We start from the raw sequence: 16,828 nt of genomic DNA on the forward strand, positions 1-16,828 counted from the left end.
GGAAACTAGGTGCCATCATTTTTCAAAAAAGTCTTTTATTACGAGCTTAAGAGGCGACTAGTGAGCTTACAAGGGGATAACATATAAAACTGGAGGGCCTTGTTCCTCTAAACGCAGGTCCCTGGCAAAGAGCTTAGTGCACCTGTCTTTTACTGAGTAGGGGCTTAAGTAAAGCAAGGAACATAATAGGAAAAATGTTCTGCCTTTGCAACTCATATTTCAAAGCACTTAGAAAGGTCTAGATTGTCCCTCAAGGCACAGGATGGAAAGCGGAGTGTTTTAGGTTTGTTTTTTTTTTTGCGTGTTGCTGGCCCTGAGAGCATGAAAAGGGAGAGGCTGTGGGTCAGGGCTTTCTTCCATCACATGGGATGGATGAGCTGAGGCTTTGGGCCACCACTTGGGAGTCAAGGATCCTCCTGGTGCTTGTTTGGCCGTGAGGACAGGCGTGACATACCTGTGCTGCACCTCTCTGGGGTGTAGGATGTGATGTGCTCTATGAGCTCTCCCTTGCTGACATGAGGGGTCGTTGAAGGGCCCTGTGTGTGTGTTACTAATAAGCTGGATGAAGCTGGGATTGTGAAGAAGTGCCAGGAGGGTGGGTTTTGCTGGATGTCTCACGATGAAAAACTACCTTGCTTCATAGCCCTACCCTGGAGCGCCTGTGTCCCTCTCATCCTGGAGGGCTCAACAGAGGAGTTCTCCTGTCAGGGAGAGTGGCTGTGGCAGCACTTACAGCAGGGCAGCTGTGCCCAAACGGGAACCTGGTTGCAACTGAGTTGCACAGCAGACCTGCGAGTTCAGGAAAGTGAGAAGTCGGACCTCTGATGGGCAAGCTTGGGGTGATGTTGCTCTGGGCTGCCTTGCAGATGGGAGTTTGGTTTTCCTTTAGGCTTGGATTAAAGTGCGTAAAGGAGCTCTGGGTGGCTCTTCCCTGCAAGCTTGGGGACTTAACATCTGCCTTGTGGCTTCGGTGCCAGCTTCCAGCTCATGCCAGCACCCAGGAGGGATGGCCCTGCCAGCTGGGCTGTGCTGACCAGTTCATTTAGCCTTGCGATCAGTCACTGAGCTATTTTGCCACTTAACGTTAACTACTGCATCTACAGGAGGTTTGCTGCTTACTTGAAGGCTAAGTGAAGGGGATTTGTCGGCAGTCAGGTCTGTTAGACTTTGATATAGCACCAGCATGTTCATCAGGCCTGAGCGTGGTACATGGAGGAGGAGGATTTGAGCAGAATTAGAAGGTATAAAGTTCAAATCTAATTTGAAGAATTTTCTCTCTGTCACTTAAATGTGGGAAATGTTCCTGTGGTTTCAGGTATAAAATGTCATACTTCATAAGGAGTGTGCGTTTTAAATCTCAGCCAGATATTAAATGCCATGCCACACTCCACTTCTCTCTTTGTTAAAAAGTAAAACCCCAAATCATCTCTCCTGAAATAATGTTGTTCGATAATATTAAAGCTTTCAAAAGAAGCCAGTTCAAATAGCATCAGCTCTCCATCATTAGGAAACATTGGGGAGAGCATTGATTTTATTCTATATTGACAACTGTTTGTCGGCGTTTGGATATTTAATTATCTAGGATGCTGTTCTTAAAGATGCCTACCGGCATAAATTTTGCAGTTGATACAGATTGACAATTAACATGCACCAGGTGTTTTTTTTGGTGAGAAAGAAATAGAAAAAGGGATCAGACTCAGGATTCTGGCAATTATCCAAGTAATTTGTTAGCAGAGGTTTTAAAAAACTGGTTGGCTTGAACATTTGGCTTCAGCTAGAAAATTTTTAATAAATTAACACAAACAGTGTGTCAAGCTTTAGTCACTTAGGAGGGCAAAGGTCACTTCTATATTATTCTGCAAAACAAATATTGGAAATAAGTAGCATTTCTTTTGGTTGTGTAATGTGAAGATGTATTCAGTATCGCATGTGAAATGGCACTTCTGGACAGACCCATTTCAGTTCCTTTAAGATATACACATCCTCTAACCATTTATTCACTTCATAGGCTCACTAGTCAGCTATTTAAAATGTTGTATATGTTTCTCTCTTATGATTTTGATGGAAAAATGACAAAAAGATTGACTGTTAACCCTGGCTATGTGTGCACGTTAATCACGGAAAACTTCAAAAATTCTCAGGTTTTTAAGCAAACGAGGAAAAAATGCTACACAACATAAGCCGCTATCTGCTCCTTTGGATTGGAGTGGGATTTTAGCTGACCTGAGTCCCCACGTCTCATGCCATGGTAAACAGGCAGGAGGTTTGGTGGGACCAGCCTGCCAGGGAGCCCTGGGCTGGTGAGAACTCAGAACAGCAAAGTGCCACTTGCTTTCCATGGCAGGAGGGGGACGAAGATGCCGGTCTCTGATGTTGTCAGTTTATACGTGCGCTGTTTGATGGTCTTTCTGTTCACGGAAAAAAAATAGCTGTGCGATGTTAGCATGAATTTATGGGGCAACAGTCTTGGCTTCAGCCATTCTAGTCAATGCATGGGATGGAGAGGCTGTTGGAAAGTCCTTTGCTCTCCAGCTGGGGAGCTGGTGTTTCTGAGGATGACGAGGATAGAGAAGACCATGAGTAAGGGGCAGGGGAGGCAGCTTGACCCTTCGAGGGTGAAGTCTGGATCAGGAAGATCCTCTTCCAGACCCACTGTTTGATTGAAGCGAAGTGTTTGAGCTCCGGGACTTGATGTTTTTAAAGCCAGCAACTGAGAGTGACATGAGTCTAAAGGAGAAGGCGATGTTAGCCATCTGCTTTAGCAGTTCATTGCCCAGAAGAGAAGTTCATCTGTTATTCGTGCATGTAGGCTGGTGTTTCATTGTGTTTTGTTTTGTTTTCCCTCCTACTCTTCAGTAAAGCACCTGTTAAGTTAATCCTCTTTGATTCAACTCAAAAGCAAGGAAGTCAAACTCCTTGAGAGGCTGAGCAGCTCAGCTCTTATTTCCCCAGGTTTCTGTGCAGGGGCTCTAGCTGGTGTGTTTTGAAGGCTTCCAGAAGCAAAACTATTAAAGCAGGGAAGGGACTACTTAATTTTACTGGACATAAGGATGACTTGAGTCATGAAACATTAGTCTGGAAGGGGGAGATACTTTGGAGCTTCCCAAGTCGTTCTTGAGGATGGTGAGAAATGTCCTGGACCATTTTGGTGCACCTTTAATGAAAACTAATTTGATCTTAAAAAAAAAAAAAAAAAAAAAAAAGCCTCTTACTAAATTGGATGCATCCTGCTGCGTTTGTGCTGAAAAGTTAAAAGAAAGCAGAACAAAATTTCAGCAGAAAGTAACCCCAAAATACAGTTATTTTGTAGGGAGCCACAAGCCATCAGCAGCTGAAATTTGGTGACAACCTTCGGTTCTGCAAACGTCCTTGGTGCATTGTGTATTCACTTTTCTGACCCTGATGGCTGGGCAGCCAGTGCTGCCTATGGAGGGAAAGAGGTTCCTCCAGAGGGTGTCTGGGGAGAGGACCCTCTATTCCTCCTCTAAGCTCCAGAAGAGCCTCTCTTACTCTGCTGGCCATCAGGATCCAACTTTAAGTGCTGAGGCTAAGATGGATGAGCAGTTTCCATGATCCCTCCCCCATAATTGCCTGTCTCTTTGTGTTTAGGCTCTAAGGACGTTATATCCAATATGTGGGGACTCAGTTTCCATCTGGAGTATCCCAGGCTGAGGTAGATTCAACTGATGTGGTTGCATGAATGAAGCAAAACCAACAGCTTATACCTGGCTAATTCATGAGTTACAGCAAGAGCTCAAGGGTTAATGATGTCCCACCTAGAGCTGAAGGAACAATACAAGCCAAGCGCCAGACCGTCAGTCCCTTTCACGTTGCACATGCGTCACTTCTGCGTGGAAATGAGTGTCAAACTTATTTTATTTTTTTTTCCTCCTCCCGGTTCAACTTCTTGCGCTATAAATAAACGGCACAGTGTGAGAGAAAAATGAATAACAAGGGGCTGTAGTTTTTTAGGTGCCTGTGGCAGGATGTTTTCTTGATTATCCTGTTTCTTGTAAACATGGTGATGGCTTTTGTAGCCCAGATGTAGAGGCAGCCTGGGTTCATTGTTCGAACACCTGCTGTCCTTTCAAATGGACCCAATGCAGCCCATTGATAAAATTCAGACTCAGAAACCTGCAGCACCAGGCTGAGCTCCTGTAGATAGCTCAAAAAAAAAAAAATCCTTGAGGATCTGACATCCGCCCTGTGGGTTTTTTTTTCCCCTCTATTATATTTGATTGGGAGGGGAAGGGAAGCTCAAGATTATTTTTTTCGCCTGCTCTGTTCTCACAATAGCAATAAAAACAATACTCTCTGGCTTCGAGGTGGTAAATAGTGAGAAATAACAACAATAGCTCACTTTGCAAGGATGCAGCCAAATTTATGAATGAAACTGGTGGCTGCAATTTAGTTTCCAGGCCTGTCTCTGCTTTTGGTGTGATGAGATGAAATAAAAAAGCCAGAGAAAAAACAGCTCATAACTATTGTGGGGTTGTTGCTGGGACTGAGCGCAGGGAAAGATTTCATCTGAGCTGGAGAAGGGTAGCATGTTTTTTTTTCTGCTTCCTGCATCAAGATCAAAACACAAAACAGGTGAATTTGCTCAGTTAAACAGAGGCTTTGCAGCATTTTCTTTATCTGACACTAGCATATGGCAGTGAGACAGCTCTTCCCAGGTTGGCCACGTGGGGTAAGTGAAGTCAGGTAGACCCTCGCTGGGACAGGACTGCTTTACAAGGTGCACAATAATACCGCCATCCCTTTGGAAGACAGGGATAAAAGTTAGACCAAAGGCACCAAGCACACTTGTTTCTGCAGGTACAGGCCAGTTATGCACCTTCTACGCACCTGAATGTTTCTTTGGTTGGGACTTGAGGGCTAAAACCTGCTTTTTGGGGAGGTCCTTTTAGGGAGCGGAGACCCTCCCAGGCTCTGAGGCAAGAAGTCAGAGAGACGAGGTGGTCAGTCAGGGCAACGTGTTGTTTAGCAGCCTCTTTGCAGATAGGAGGCTTGTTTTTCACAGTGGTGTTCAGAGCAGGAGAGATTTTTTTTTGTGTTTTGCATACTTCCCCGCTCCTCATGCGTCCCCCACCTGTGCCTTTGGCTGCGTGAGCAGAGGAGTCGTTCTGCGATTTATTTACTGCTGCTTTGAGCAGGGGATTGGACCAGATGGCCTCCAAAGGTCCTTTCCAACCTACTTCCACTGTATATTTATATTGCCGAGAGAGTCAGATGCCAACAGTGAGTCCTTTACAAAGACAGTTAATGGGTCAAAGGCTTTCTCCCTCCATCTCTGAAAATGAGATCTGGGACTGTAAAGGAAGATGAGATCTGGGACTGTAAAGGAAGCAGTCCAGCCCCAAAATAATAATTTTGCCTGAGACAGGTGAAATCGGGTGGCCAGGCCTGCATGTGCTGTGGCTTCATCCTGCTTGAACAGATGTGGCCAGCCCCAGATGTTGTGCAGAGCGGAGGGCAGGGTTTGAAGGACTCCTTGCTCAGAGCATCCCACATGTGCCCCTGCACTCCCTGGGCTGTTAGGAGTGTGCTCAGAGAGAGGACACTGCTCCACCCGTGGGATGAAGCTGTGGAGGGACCCATAAGCTGTTGGGGAGGGGGCCCATCCTCCTGCTCTCAGTCCCCGGCCCCCAGCCTGCGAGTGGGGTCCCAGGGAGGGAAGCACCTAAGGATAAACATTTGTGCGAACCGCCCTTTGCATCTGCCTTTAATTAAGCCACACACACAAAAAAATGCAGAGCAGCGTGTTGGCGTGTGTCAACGTCCGTGTGCAAGAGGAGCACACGCTGTCCCTGAACCGTGGAGCAAGCAGCCCGTAGCCTGCGTGTCATTAGCTGGCTGTGGGAGGGCAGTACCCCATAGGCACTGCGGGCAGGAGAGCAGGCACGAGCTGACCTTTGCTGGAGCATGGGATGCATGGGGACCCTCCCGGGCTGGGGGTGGGACACGATAACCTCTCAAAAGCCAGCACCCGGGAGGAATATGTCTCTTAAATCCAATTATATCTGCAGACTGAACTCTCTTGTACTCCTTCCAGGACGTGGCTGTGTCATTGCGAAGTCCTGCATGTGCAGCCTTTCCTTTTTACCCGGTGTTTCGGTTGGTTTGAACTTGCTTTTTAATGGCTGTGTTGAAGAGCCAAGATAGCAAGGAGTTGGAACAGGCTTAATGTCCTCAGCTTTCTTATGCATGTGCTTTCCGAGAAAATGCCTGTTTGCTGATATCATCTCGTATGGCATGATGTCAGAGCTTTGTTACATTTACTAAGAAAGCTGCACTAACCATGTGAAATGCTTACCTGAATTTTTCTAGCTTGCATAGGGAGGTGTCCTTGATGACCTTTCACGGTAATTACAGCAGTTAGGAGATGTTTGCCCCAGGCAAACCTCTCTCTAGGTCTTCAGCCTTGTGCATGTAGTTTTTTTGGATTTCCCCTTCCATGTTATTCTGCAAAACAGCGTTGTGGCCACTAAGGTCTTAATTTTCCTGTAAAATCTATCAATTGCTGTTGGGAGGCAGCGAAAGCTGCTGGGTGTTTTCACAAAGAAACCAAATATGGTTTTAAGGAAGCATTTATATTTCCTATTTGTGTTTTGCTTTTAGATGCTGCCTTCCAGAAACCCTTTTTGCCCAAGAAAAACAGAGACAATGAGACCAGTATTTCTTTTACAACAGGTAAAAGACGAAAGATCAACATCCGTGAGCGGCAAGTTTCCTTTCAAGTGATTCTGAGTAAAACCAAAGCCTTTTTGAAGTGGCTTGCTGCAATCGCAGTTTGCCTTGCTTCCTGCTCGTGCTTTCGGCAGTTCATTTCTTGGGCACGCCTCCCAGCATGTTGTGTGTGGTTGCAGGCAGTGGGGGAAGTTAGAAGGCCAGCAAGAGGCAAGGGGGCTTTAAAACCTTATTTATTTCTTTTCTATTTAGAGTGCTGCTAACAAGACGTTGCATTTTATTCCTTCCTACCATCAAGGTGCAATATCTCCCCCAGCATCAGCACTGATGAGGCAGGGAGGGGTATGAAAGAAATAGGAATAGGAGATTTCATGCTGAGTGTCTCTAATTAGGTGTCCAGACTGTGGGCAGCATAAAAACCAACCAATCAACCAAAAAAACCCCCAAACCCCACCTTGTTTAGTCTGCAGTTGGTAGCTGGTGGTTGCTCTTAGTGTGAGCCCTGGGTGCCAAGCTGGGAAGTGGGGTGTCCTCTTTCTCAAGCTGGAGTGTTGGAGTATAGTTCTATAGCAGCTGCGAGATCGATAGAGCCAAAGCAGAGGGAAACCTGTGCTGGAGAGCTTGTCTCAGTGTCAGAGAGTGAGATGAGCAGGCAGAGCTGCTCCTTCCCCACACCCACGCTTGCAGGGACATTCGTCTTGACAGCCAGGTCCTTCCTTCAGCTGCCATCTGCTATTTCTGGACTTTTTGCTGCCTTGCAGTTGTGCCGGTGGAGCCGTCTGTGGGATCTTGGGATGCGCTGGGTGAGGATGATGGAAGATTAAGATGGCTTTGGAGCCACAGCCTGGGGCACTGCCAAATGATTGGGATGTAGTGAGTGATGAAGGCTGAAGACATCACTGCCCTATCAGCTGTCTGGCCACATCCACGAGAGTGGGAAGCACCCGTTGAGCTGCTCCTGGCCTACTTAATAAATAAAGATGCGTTCTCAAAGCAGGACTCACCAGTTCAGTGAAAAGCTGTGACTTGCAGCAAGGCTGTGGCTTTGTATCACCGTAGTCATGCCAGCTCCTCCAGTGGTGCAAACAAAGTCATTGCCTTTGGTGCCCACTGTACTCCATCCATTTATACCAGTGGAGGAGCTGAACGTCTGAATTTTGCTTGGCGGCTGTTTCAGAGCAAGATACCATTCTCTTTGCTTGATCAGCGTGTGTGTTAACATATCTGTTAATTACATTAATGTAATCTGATGCTGGGCTCTTGGAAGGACCTCCTCCTGCTGTTGAAGGTGGTGATGGAGACCCTCACTGGAGTGAGCGATGAAGCAGCATATGTGGGATCAGAGGGCAGGTGGGATCTGGGCGTATCTGAGCCATGCAAAACACACTGGATGGTGAAGATCTGTCAGCTCTCTGATGTCCTCACGTGCGTGCGGAGTCATGTCAGGGTTGATGGTCTCATACTGGCCTCACATCTCCTTGCGTGACTGCAGCCGGGAAATGTACCTTCTGGCAAGGCTCCTTGTCCAGGTATTCACTCTCCTACAGTAGAGTACTGTGGTCCTAGGCACATGTAGTGTGTGGACAGGTTGTGGACCAGCTTGTTCCTGCACTGGAGGGGAGGAGGTCCCATAACAAGAGGAGAAAGGGCCACAAGAAATGGCAAATGCCTAAATTTTGGGTGCTGCATCACAGGGACGGGAGACCAGGCTGAGGCGGTCGTGTCTCCCTCTTGATGTGTGAAATGCAGCAGATTTGTATCAGTAGCATGGGTTTCTGGCTCTTGAGCTATGGCTTGGTTAGATGTGGTTCCCTCACTGAAATTGCCTGTGTCATTAACAAGGTCCCAGGTTTAATTAAAGGCTTAGTTTAGTTTTGGACCTAATGCACTGATAAAAAGCAGCCTTAATGCTAGTTTTCCCACTGGCTTGTGTTGTATGCTATTTCCAGGCAGATGGTACCTCTGGGCTCTCTTGTTGGTGCGATGTGCTCTCCTGTCCCAGCACGAAAGGACTGCTCGTGTCCTGAAGGGCTCACGCATTAAGCAAACAAGCTTTGGCTCTGAATCCAGAGGTTAGCGAAGAGCATATGGTCCCTAAGAGGTGCAGCTTGTATTGCTAAACATCCTTGGAAAACTGGATAGCAGCTTTTCTCTTTTACTAGCGCCTGGCCGGAGAAGGAACAGGATTTAAGCACGTACTTAAATTTCAGCATGTGCTTAAGTGTTGTCCTGAATGCAGACCCTCTCGAGCTTTTGCTGAAGTGCTTTTCTGAACTGGGGCCAGCAGGCTATGGAAGTCCTCTCTTCGCGTTTCTGCCTCACTGTGTACGCTCATTGTGGCTTGCTGGCTATTTACCGCAAGGAGAAAATCACTTTATTTAGTTGCAGCTAGCTAAGTAACTGAGAGCAGGCAAGTTACGAGAGTCTCATGAGCTGAGAGCGAGACATCTGACCTTGTCTCTTGTCTGTCTTGTTTCTATGATCCTAATTCTGTTCTAAATTAATTCTTTTGTTTAGCTGCTGGTTTTTTTTCCCCCCTCCTTTTTGTTTTCACATGAATGCTTGTCTCTATATTTAGGTCTGCTGGGGCAGGATGTTATGAATAATTGTTGATTGATATTATTAAACACTAACACGCTTGGCTGTGTTGCACTAATGATGGGACTTTGGGGATATGCAAATCAATTAATTGCAGTAATTGCTGTAATAGCTGTTTCGGAGGATGCTGTTGAAGAGCCCTTGGGAGGACAGACAAAAAGGGAGGCATTTGGAAGCGTGAAGGGGTGCTTGAGAGTCACTGGAGATGGCTCATTCAAACTTCTGATTTGTAAAGTTGGGTTTGTTTCGCTCTCTAAAACCCACTCTTACCAAATCCTCTCTTGCTTCGTTTCAGAGTTACTCCAGTGTGGCTACTCCTGGACTTTCCCAGAGCTCTTTCTGCTGAGGTGGAGCTGAAGAAGCTCACAGGTGAGACAGAGCCTTTTCCAGGTAACCTCTTGGCTTAGAAATATGGGAGACATCCTTGGAAAACACTTGAGGAAAAGAAACGTTTTCAATATTAGACCTCTGCGTCACCTCACACTGAACCGTTTTGGTTTGCCAGCTGATTCTCATTCATGATAAGGCTTTTTCCCCTTCTGTAGCAGCATCACGGGGCCTCACAGTGGGCACAGAAGGGACGTGAGATGCCTCAGGAACTGTTGTGGGGAGGCTGTGAAGGGAATGGGATTCGGGTATTGTGAGGATGGGGAGGAAAAAGTCTCTTCTGGCTTCTTCCCCACCCTATATGTGCTCTCCCTGCCTTTGTGTATTATTGTATATTCTTTTGTCTGGGTTTCTGTATGCAATGTGCTTTAGTCTCCATGCTCTGGGGCAAGTGTTCAATGTGGTGCACAGATGGTGCTCCCAGAAATCCTGTTATTTGCTAATGGGATTTTTTGCAAAGCGTTTCCACTGTTCTTTTCAACAGTCTGTGTGTTTGTGTAAATATGCCCAGACCGTCATCTTGCTGAAACACCCTGTCCTGTGCAGCTGAGAACACGTCTTTATTTTTTATTTATCTGTTTTTTAATCCCCGAGAAGGATGTTGGACCAGCTTCTGTGGGAGGCAGTGGTTGCAGGATCTGGGCGGCACCGAGGTCTGTACCTGCAAGGAGGGTCAGTCCCTGCTGGCTCTGCCAGATGTCACAGCCCTGCCAGGTGGCCTGGCCATATATGTTGGAGCATTCCACTCTCATGCCCTTGTTACCTTGCTGGTGGTCCTGTCCTTACATTTTTCACTGATGCCTGGCTGAGATATGCTTATCTATTCAGCAGCTTCCCCCCCGGTCCTGCAACATTTCTGTAATTCAGTGTTCGGCTATTATGCAGCTATTCCCCTCTGTGCCCTCCATTCTTCAAGTAGTGCTCAAAATCATTATATAAATAGCAAAAGCCTAGAATATGTTGCTTTTATCACCAGAGGCCTTTCAGAACAGGTTAGACGTGTGCCTGATGGGGACAATACAGCGCTGACTCTTCCATGGGGCACAGGGCTGGACTAGCTGACCTCCTGAGGTCTTTTCCAACCCTTATTTTTCCGTTGCTGCATGACATTCACTGTTGGTGTTGAAATCGGTAAGTGGAGCTTTGTTTTGCGTCACGCTCGCTGGAGGGAGGTCAGGGCTCAGCAGCCGTCGTGACTAACAGACAGTTACGGGGTGTGTGTCAGGAAGTTCCCTGTCTGTCTGCGTACTCGTATGCTCCTCATCCTGCAAAATGCTCTTCCCCTAAATGCTTCTCAGGCTTTTCTGCGATGGGAAGGTGAGTCACATGAGGGCAGAGGTTCTTCTTTAGCTGGCCAAGGACTCCAGGTGGTTCCTCTGGAGCTGAAAAATCTCATCGCAACCCTGGTTCAGAAAGTACAGGCAGCCCAAGGCAGGAAACCTGTCAGGGACTGTTCCCGTTACGGTACGGTGCCATTGAGCTGGCTGATTTGGGATCAGGGGCTGGCGATGGCTTGCTGACCAGGCAAAGGAGAACCAGCTGTGGGATACTGCTACATGCAGATATAGGATTGACACTTACAGCCCCATTGTGCTTCTCTGAACACCCAGGACTGTATTGTCTAGAGTGGGGTCCCGGTCACAGGAAGCCCTCATCTCCAGCTGTGTGCCTGTGCCAGGGTCCAGCCCTGGGCTGGGGAGGTTCGTGACGAAAATAAGACTTGCGGTCACCTCTGCAGCACCTGGATCGGTCTCCATGTTTTGTTTGGACATCATTGCACCTATTAAGTATCTGTTCAGCGTGGTGTCTGTCCAACTGTAGTGGTTTTGTGACAACTTTGTCCAAAATTTAGGAACCACAGGGGATTCTGGAACACAACCCTCTGTGTCTCATACCCGTCTTCCAGCAGCAGAGTTTGGGAAATAATGGTTTTTAGGTCTGCAAAAGATGGCAAAGAACCTGCAGAGACACTGATCTTCATCGAACCTGCAGAGACACTGATCTTCATCCATGTCCCGCTGTGGGCTCATGTCCCCTGTGGGGTGGGATCTCTCCAGGAAAAGAGCTCTTCAGAGGTGTTGGCTTTCTGTGCCCATTGCGAAATACCTCCCTGGCTTGTATTTTTGTAGCCTCTCAATTTTGCTGATTTCTGTCACCCTTCTGATAAGGGTGATTAGATCTGATTTGTTTGAATTATACCCTGACGGCTTTCAGCTCTCACAGACACAACACCGGCCGCTCTGGGTTCACACCAGCTTGCGTATGAGGGGAAGTGGGGAGGGGAGAGCCTTTCTCCTCCTCTGATAATAGTTAGCAGATGTGATATCATTACCAGGTCAAGGATCTGAAAGCATCAAGCAGCAGGAAAAAAGCTGTGCTCGGATGGCACTTTAAAGCTATAAAGGGGAGGATGTGGCAGAGGCTGAATCATCCTGTGCTCAGCAGCAGGTCTGAGCGCTGCTCTGCAAGGTTTCACAAGCTGTGGTATATTTTAGTCTTGGTTTGGTGGTTTGGCCCCAGGAGCTATTTCTTTAGGTCTGTACTAAACCATTACCGATTCCTTCATAAAAATCGAGTCTGCCCATGGCTCGTTTATGTCTTGGGAGCTGTGTGCAATCAGTTTGTTAGTGTGTCTTGTTTTTTCTGGAGGTGTGATGCCCTATTCTTTTCCCTTTTTAGAGGCTCCAGGGTCACTAGCAAGACTTTCCCCCTCTAACCAGTTTTTGTCCGAGGTTGGTGACTTGCTACGAGCCAGACCATGATGCACACAATATCAAAACCTGGCTCTTCTGTGTTATTGGGAGGGTTTTTTTTCCTAAAGCCCTTGCAGTAGCTTTCCAGGGTAGTTCAAAAAATCTGGGGCAGGTCAGACTGTATATTATTACTGTGCCCTTGTGCCTTTGCCTGTTGATCTAGTGGCTGAAAATCTGAAATAAGACACGATTCAGCTGTGGGTTTGGTGCCATTTCAGGCTCTGGGAGGAGGCTGAGTTCTGCCTGTAGGTGCATCTTTTCTTCAGGGCTTGGCCAGGTGCATCCCTGGGTCTTGCCCTCCTCATCCCCCTCCTGCCCCCCATCTCCTCTGCCAGGTGACATAAATTGTAGTAGCAGATCCTTGTAGGATTGCTATTTAGAAAACAAGCTCTGCTTTAACTTTGATTAGCGTCTCAGTGAAAGCAATATGCTTTAAAAGCCGTGTTGCAGTCATGGGCTCTATACAGCCCTTGGAAAAAGAGCTTCCCAGGTTCCGGCTGAATGTGGTGGTCAAAGAGTAAAAGTCGTCGCTCTAGCATGAGGCCGGAGAGCTGCAGGAGCTTTAAGGAGAGGAATGAGTGTGCCTACAGCATGCTAACAAAGAACAAAATACCTAAAAGTACAGGAAAAAGTCTTGAGGAGCTGCTGTGGGTAAGAGAGGACTGAGCCTTACTTGAAGGTAGGCGAGTTGCATCTTTGAGGGCTTCCATGGGGAGGAGGTATGGGAGTGGGCTGGAAGGGTAGATGTGGCAGCAAAGCAGCGTGGCAGCTTCATCTTCACATGGAGGCATGTGTTGGGGAGGAACAGATCAACCTAGGCTATCTTTTCATTAGTGCAATGGGTGTCTGTTACGTGCTCTAGTGGTGGCTTCACGGCAAAAAACATGTCCCTTTTTCATTCTTCTGCTTTTTTTTTTCCCCCTGCTCCCCTCACCTCCAGCAAGGTGTCCTCCAAGTTAACTTTAGGATAAGAGAAACAAAGTCTATATGTTTAACTTAATGGCTGTTTTCAGTACATGCTCTGTGAATGCAAAGCAGGGGTTGTAAGTGTAGCCAAGAAAATACCACAGGGACACAAGCGTGTGTATGTGTGTCGGGAGAGGCTATAAATAGCATATAGGTATGCATTATATTACACTGTAGTTTGCTTTTCTCTTATGCTGATGGCACGTTTTCTGACAGCATAGATGGCGAGTGCTTCTATGTGGCATTTGCCAATATTGAGAGCACTTGTGAACTCATGCCACTGCTATTTGCCATCCAATGGACACGGAAAGAAAACTGCAATGCTTCCAGTGCGCTTGCTCTCTCCCACCTCCCCCCTACATCTTCTTCCCCAGCTGATTTGACCAGGTCACTCCCCATCTTTGATTCTTTCCTCTTATTTAAAGACCTCCCATGGCTGCATTGTCTGAAAAAGCTCTGGTAGAGGCTTCAGAGCTGTACTTCCCCCTAGCTAGAGAACACGCTCTCATTAACAGCCCTCGAGGAGGGTGAATATCTCTGCTACCTTCAAAGGAGAGACAGAGGCACAGAGCAAACTCCTGGCCCTGAGTGGGATGGAGCTCTGCTGAAGACATCAGCAAGATCAAAACGTCAGCTGGTGAGAACAGAAGTGATGCAGGTATTCCTCTATGATGCAGGAGCTGCGGTGGCTTTGTGGTTCCTGGAGACACGGCGTGAACTGGCTTTAACTAGCTTTGGTACCAATAAAAGTGCAGCAGCCGCTTGGGTGAACGGCCCAACTACTTGCCTAGCCTCTCGGGAGGGTTTCAATGCACGTGCTGAACTCTGCTGCCACTGTCAGCAGCGATTGCTAGTTATCTTAAAGTTAGCCTAGGCCTGCCTGCGCCATCCGCAGCTGCACCATCTGCAGAAGAGATGTACCCTCAGTTGCTGTCAAGTGAAACTGCGCCGAAGCTTGGGAGTCAAAACCCTCTTCCCAGCTGCTATCTGAACACCTTTGCCAGGCGTTCAGTCTCCTTCCTCAGAGTTGCACCTCGATGGATGAGCTCCAGATGGTTGAATGGGAACCTTGCCAAGCATGGAGGGCTATCAGCAGTGTTATGGATGACTGTAGGCTTCCTGCTGGGAAGTATGTAAAGATCTGTTGGCTTCTTATTTTAGTCCCCTAAAAGAGCGCGCTCATAACTACTTTTGGCTTTCCTTTTGGCCTAATGAGTTCTTTTCCCTTTTCCAAAAAGTCTGAGGCGAGTCAGTCCTAACCTATCCACAGCATCTATTTGTTTGATTTTCCCCCTTCTCTGGAAGCGTATCAGATGAGTGCGGTGGGGTGGAGGTAGGTTGGACTTCGGCCATCCTTTGGCTCCTACCATGAGTGCATAGACTTTTATCTTTTCAATGTGACCATTAAGGAGGGGGGAGGGGGGGGGGAAAGGAAATTAAACTACAAACAACTGCATTAAAATAATAATCAAAGCCTCATGAAAGCACACAAAAACCCAGTAAACTCTCTGTTCTTTGAAACTTGAATCTTATCTCCCCCTGTCAAGGTTAATTGTTGCTGGGTTCAAACCATGGATGAGCTTTCATTAGGACTGGAGAGCTGAGCCATAGCTGGGCCAGGTTCATCTGCTGGGTGGTTTGTGGCAGTGTTGAATTTGGTCCAGTGTGTTAAGGAAGGAGTTTCATCTGTAACTGTGCATTTCATTATATTTGTGGATTTAAATCTGACCTTTAATGTTTCTTGAGTGTCTTCTCCCAGGGTTTTAATCTGTGGAGCTATTTTGAAGGTGGTCACTTTATTTCTTTCCATATTACGTTGAAGACTACAGTGTGGCAGTGTGGTCAGATCTGGAGAGCTTAGGAACAACTGATAGAAGGTCCCCTAACATAAGAGACCCTTCTAGTTTATGTGGTGGGGAGCAAATAGCCTGTCCTGGGAAGCAGGTCCTCCTCATTTCTCAGTTAATTAACCTACCAAGAGCCAAAGGCTGATTTTTTTTTTTTTTTTTTTTTTTTTTTTTTTTTTTGGACCACTGCAGAGTTGCTGTGGTTTTCTCTCCTGCAGCTCATGTTCTTCTGAAGGGGTGCTTGGAGGAGATGGACCATTAAGAGCATTAACAATGAAAAAATACTAAACTACATCACAGTATTAAAAATACATTAATGAAATGGGCATAATGAGTATTAGAAATAGTTTTATACGCCCTTGAGCTAGGAAATATAAATATACGTATACTAAATGATAGTTCCCCCCTGCCCCCCACAGATCATATTTTCAACTGGCTAGGTTAATTTGGGAGATAGTATTTCACATGCAAATAAATTGGGATTATGGTTCTGCTTGGGTAAATCACAGAAACTCTTCAATGCATCAATTTACTCAACCTTAAAAGGGCATTATCGGTATTCTCTTCACCTCTGCGCTGTATCCTGAGATCCTCAAGCACAAAAGGGGGCTGAGGAGATATTAGAAGAAAAGAAAATGAACTTATTTTCTCACTCTCAGCCATTTTTATGAGGTGGGTAAGAGAGTTGCTTGTATCAGTGCTGGAATCTTTCCTGGTGTTTGTGTTAGAACTGGCAATGGGGAAAACAAGCTTGTTTTGGAAACAGTGAGTTTTGGGGTTTTTTTTCAGGAATTTTATAACTTTTATGAGAACTTTCCAATTTTTTAATACGAAACAAAATTCATTTAATTCCTATCCAAACTGCTTTCCCAGAATTGCATAGTCACTTTGTAAAGCATCTTTGAAAGCATTGATTTTACAGGACCGAGCCTTCGGTGGTTTCCAGGTTCTCCTGGTGCAAAGCAGTGGAGTCGTGGACATAGCTGCTGGCTGCCGGTGCATCGAAGGAGCCTGCGCCCAACAAAATAGCCCAAAGTACTGTAGGACTGGGCATGACGGATTCTTCCTTTGCTACAGAGGTGCGATTTTGACACGAGGGACCTTCAAACACAGCTAATGGGATGGGATGTGGCCGGCCGTGACTTGGCATGGTTGCTTAGCGTTACTTCTCCATCTTTTCCCACAGCCCACTTCTTTCCCGTGGCCTGTTTTCATTTTCTTGGTAATTCAAGCATGTCTAATGTTAGCATGAGGAATTTTTCTATGGTGCAGATAGGTCATGGAGATCTGCCTTAGACTGTATTTTACAGGTGACGTCCATAAATACAGGTGGGGGAGTAGGATAACAGAAAGGTCAGCAGGATGGGACCTGTGAGAAATGCTATTGTAGATGGTGGGAAAGCCTCTGAAGGTGAAACATATAAGAATAACTTGCAGCGGTGAGTGAAATGAGGTTAAAACACTTGCAAATAGGTGCAGATGGATGCAATCCATGGGGATTTGTATTACTTTCTGCTGTCAGAGAAACGTGAGTGCCCGCTCCCTGTCTGCAGGCACCAGCCTCTGGCACCACGTGCCATCACGCGC

General features: G+C 46.7%; 1 protein-coding gene across 17 annotated transcripts in view; it reads left to right on the forward strand.

Annotated features, from left to right (window-relative positions):
• ACKR3 (atypical chemokine receptor 3) overlaps nucleotides 1–16,828 on the forward strand; it is a 48,327-nt gene that overhangs the window by 3,362 nt on the left and 28,137 nt on the right. For 6 of the 17 annotated variants that reach the window (XR_015699163.1, XR_015699164.1, XR_015699167.1 and 3 more), the window contains exons 3-4: nucleotides 6,622–6,724; nucleotides 9,584–9,657. The gene's annotated coding sequence lies outside the window, so the exon portion shown is untranslated. Of the gene's footprint in view, nucleotides 1–6,621; nucleotides 6,725–9,583; nucleotides 9,658–16,163; nucleotides 16,321–16,828 lie in introns of all 17 variants that reach the window. The other 11 variants (XM_087734103.1, XM_087734101.1, XM_087734108.1 and 8 more) reach the window with 3 other exon arrangements.

This window comes from Nipponia nippon, unplaced genomic scaffold (genome assembly GCF_047370975.1).
Source record: "Nipponia nippon isolate SJK-2023a ecotype South Korea unplaced genomic scaffold, ASM4737097v1 scaffold_5, whole genome shotgun sequence".
In the NCBI taxonomy this organism is placed as follows: domain Eukaryota; kingdom Metazoa; phylum Chordata; class Aves; order Pelecaniformes; family Threskiornithidae; genus Nipponia; species Nipponia nippon.